Raw genomic sequence first — 4,641 nt, forward strand, 5'->3', positions numbered from 1 at the left:
TGATCTTGTTTGTCTCACCGAAGAGAATTTCTGCCCATTTTCACTGTACCATATGTTGCAGAATAAATCATTTATTAGTGAATATTTTTTGTTGCACTGTTTAGGTGCCGTGCATGGTGAGTTAATTTAGAGAACTAAGATGCGGTAGATTTAAAACCAGTGTATTTCATACATCATGGATGGATGCACTCATTGTAGGATTGTGTACATATATATGGTATGCCGCATTTTATATCCGAGATATATAATGTTATAAATGCATGTCTTAGTTGCATGTGATTGCCTGCTGGAGTTTTTTTTTTTTTCTTCTTCTTCTTCTTCTTCTAAACATCACTATTTAAAGCGTCCTGAATTTTAGGTCTGAGATGTGCATGTTTACGAAGGCATGTCTTGTTCATAATACGATTAAGTGATTATTGGACCTAATGAATTAAATTTTGATTATGTATACTGAGTAATGTGCTACATACATTTTATTATTTTACTGATGTATTATTTGTTTCCTTCCCTTCGTTTTCTCTCAGTTTTTTTCAATTTAAAAACATAGGTGTTCATACAGTCGACTGGGCGTGGAATCTATGAGCTCAGACACCAGTATCATTGTGTTATTCAGTCAGATACCTGTTTAAAAATACGTGGTTTCATTATATTGATCTGAACTTGTGTTGCCTCTTGGTTTTTTGTTGTTCTTTGTTTGTTTGTTTGTTTGTGTGTGTGTGTGTGTGTGTGTGTGTGTGTGTGTGCGCGCGCGTGTGCATACGTTACCCTTTTTTCATCAGCAAACGAATAAACAAATTCTCTGATAAAGACAATAACATATTGTTGTATTTTGTATCTTGCATATTCATGGATCGTAAATAATACGTGTAATATTCATTTGGAAATACATGACATCTTCAAGGCAGACATTTTGTTAACAACATAGGAAAAAATCCCAGTTAATACTAAATTTGTTCTGACGGTCTTCTAGTTTTACGTATTATATAAAAATAATTTATGAGTCACTGGAGTTTTTTACTTTCGGTTTCCGTGCATCGATTCCCTCCCTTTCTTTTCACACAACCGACAAAAAACAGGCTGCAAGGTGTGCAAACGCATTGTGGCATCTTCAAAGCATGCTTGTGAGCCCGCCAGAAACAAGTCTTGGGCTTTTGTCGGTGAAACTGTGTGTACGAGATCAAATGCAAAATGATAGTATTCAGGGGAAAAAAATTGCTGTAGAGTATGAAAACTGATTTCGAGGAATGAACTGTGAATCAGGGAAGAATGTGACGTCACAGACGGGAAAATCCCGAAAATAATTTTCTTCTTTTCCTCCTTCAGTTACGCAGCAAGAGTGAACTGAGTGAGTTATCGCTTGTCATTTTCCTCTCGGCAACGCTCAACGAAGTTCAGCAGTTTGGGTAAGTAACACTGACGAAGTGAATAGTTCTTAACAGTTGAACGTGTAGGAAGACATGTGCACCAGTAAGGTTTTCACGACGTTCTTCTCATTCCAGTTTTGTTACAAATGAAACGTCAGTCTCTGTCATGGTCTGTCACTGTCACGTACAATGTGTCGGTCTGTGTTTCTCGCTCACTCTTTGTGAACGTGTGCAGAAAAGACGGGATAATTTTTTTTTTTACTGTTGGTGATGTCGATGAAGTAAAAATAACAACCAAACTGTGACGCAGTATCCACATTTTTCCCCTCAAGACAGGTCAAAAATAGTCAATGATGACGGCAGACCTTCCAAATTGAAGATTGAAGACGGAATGAGTTGTGTTCACAACAAGGCGTGGACGTTCACTTCGTCAGTCACCCAAATGAGTGGAAGGGAAGAAATGTGGACATTGCCAGCTGTAACAGTGCAGTATCTGCGGATTCACACACACACACACACACACACACAGAGCTCATAAAATGTCGGATTGGTTAAGGGGGTAACTAATTTTTCAATGACTGAAACCATTTAAATTGTGACACAGTAACATCAGGCAGTGACAGCGCTGTGTAACAGGACAAACATAAACTAACAGCATGTTATTTTCAGTGACTATATTTTTATTGTTGTCTTCCCTTTCAAGACGTGACCAGTGCATTTTGGGTTTATGCACATTGGTCGAGACACAGTCCCCTTTTTCTTTCAGCAGATATGTAATGTGGTCAGTCTACACACACTGACTCTTCTTGAAACTGAAACTGAAACCATCAGAAATTACAGGTAAACCATATGTGATGAAATGAAAGAGATGTTTTTATTAAAGGTTCAGGTTCAACTGAGGTCCTGTAGCCGTCAGAGCAGTGAATATCCACTGTGTCTAGGGTTCCACATAGGAAGGCAGAGCCCAATCCTCTTTTTTTCGCTGTTTTAATCTTTCCCAACAAAGTCAGGTACCCATTCACACTTATTATTAAAACTGTTAAATCTGATGAAAACACCTTATCTATCAATCTCTCTCTCTCTCTCTCTCTCTCAATATATATATATATATATATATATATATATATATATATATATATATATATATACATACAACAACCCCCCCCCCCCCCCCCCCCCCGCACCCCCCAAAGAAAAACCAACAAAAAACCGGCAATATATATATATGTCCAAAAGACTGGAACATATTGAAAAAAAACTTATTTAAAACTTTTGCAGATATTGAGAGAGCTGAAAGTTGACAGTTGAACATATAAATAAATGATATTCTTTGGCACAGCTGAAATGCAGTTGTTAATGGGTCTGTTAAGACAGTGATAGTGCTGTGGTTATCGCTACTGTTGACATATGGACCAGGAGTTTTAGTCCCCCCCTCCATTAGACCTTGAATGGGTGATCTGGGTGCCCAGGGAAAGCAGCCAGGATTCCTCACAGAGAAATCTGTTGTGATAAAAAGTAACAATACAATACAATACAATACAATATATGCACTCTAGAAATGAACTTAATGATGCATTGTCATTGTTTGAACTGCAAAGCTTCTGCAACTGTACACTTTTCACCCTTGCCAATAATAATGATGGTTTTATATTGTGCTTTGAAACTTCTCAACACTTGTCACCCTTGTCAATAATAATAATAGTTTTATATTGTGCTTTGAAACTTCTCAACACTTTTCACCCTTGCCAATAATAATAATGGTTTTATATTGTGCTTTGAAACTTCACAACACTTTTCACCCTTGCAATAATGGTTTTATATTGTGCTTTGAAACTTCACAAAGCACCTCACAATCATGTGTCAGTCAAGACACAAAGTGCACAAGAAAGGCACACACAGGCACACACACACACACACACACACACACACACACACACACACACACATAGACACACACACGCATGGAACTAGAAGTAGATGTGAATATAGAATGGAGTATGTACCAGTATCTAAGACTGCTTGAAATGCTATGATGTGTTTCATGCACACGCTCCTTAAGTCATTCATGGCAGTCTAAAATATTTTCTGTTTATGCTTTCATCTGATGACAGTATAATAAAACTGACTTCCTTGTCATCATTTCTAAAATGCCCTTGCCTTTGTGGCAACTAGACCCTCCCTTTGTGTCAGCCCTCATTTTTCTTCCTCTCCTCACAGTTTTATGGTTGACTACAAAGTGATTCAGACGTGTAGTGCATTCATTCTTTTCAGCACACAAATGCACACTCATAACACAGGTGAGGAACTGGACAGAGGGGATAGAGTGTATACTGAGCAGACAGTTTCAGTAGCTCAAGGAGGTGTCACTGCGTTTGGACAAATCCATATACGCTACACCTCATCTGCCAAGCAGATGCCTGACAAGCAGGGTAACCCAACGCGCTTAGTCAGGCCTTGAGAAAAATAAAATAAAATAAATAAAATAAAATAAAATAAGATGAAATAAAATATAATAATAATAATAATAATAATAGATAAATACATAAAAAAAGGAACTACTACTACTACTACTAATAATAATATGTATAAGGTGCAAAAACTTGATAAAGTCAACTATAGGCGTACAAAAAACCCCCAACAACAACAACAACAACAACAAAACCAACTAAATAACTAACTAAATAATAATAATAAAAAAATAAATAATAATGATATTAATAAAATAGATAAATAAATAAATAAATAAATAAAAATAAAAAAGACAACAATGATGATAAATAAGCAAATACATGTAAAAAATGCAGACACACATTCACACATACACACACATATGCATAACAGATATGCACCAAACATGCAGTTTCACAGATATGAAAGCACAGTCAAATACACATAAACATACATGAGCCCCAGCACACACACACACACACACACACACACACACACACAGAGAGAGTTTGGAGGAGGTGTCAAAGCTTGCAGACTGATCCATTTAGACTATACCACATCTGTTCTCTCTACATATTTAAAAAAAAAAAAGAAAAAAGAAAAAAAAAAAAGGAGCAGATGTCTGACATATGCACAGAATATGAATGTGCTGTTCAGGCCTTGAGAGCCTTCTATAGATATATATGGACAGAACACAAAACTAATGATACAGATAAACTAAATAAGCAAAAAAGACTTTTGTGTTGAAATATGACAAATATGAAAGTGAGCCTTCCATTGGTATCTACAGAACATAAAACAAAGTCAAATGAAACATGTAAACAAAACA

The 4,641-nt window shown here is 36.3% G+C and overlaps 1 protein-coding gene across 2 annotated transcripts in view; it reads left to right on the forward strand.

Annotated features, from left to right (window-relative positions):
- The first annotated feature begins 1,065 nt into the window (after positions 1 to 1,065).
- The window catches only part of LOC143282040 (cotranscriptional regulator ARB2A-like), a 26,455-nt gene continuing 22,879 nt past the window's right edge, over positions 1,066 to 4,641 (forward strand). For both annotated transcript variants that reach the window (XM_076587469.1, XM_076587470.1), the window contains exon 1: positions 1,066 to 1,403. The gene's annotated coding sequence lies outside the window, so the exon portion shown is untranslated. The remainder of the gene's footprint in view (positions 1,404 to 4,641) is intronic.

The sequence above is a fragment of the Babylonia areolata genome, chromosome 5 (genome assembly GCF_041734735.1).
Source record: "Babylonia areolata isolate BAREFJ2019XMU chromosome 5, ASM4173473v1, whole genome shotgun sequence".
Lineage (NCBI taxonomy): Eukaryota > Metazoa > Mollusca > Gastropoda > Neogastropoda > Buccinidae > Babylonia > Babylonia areolata.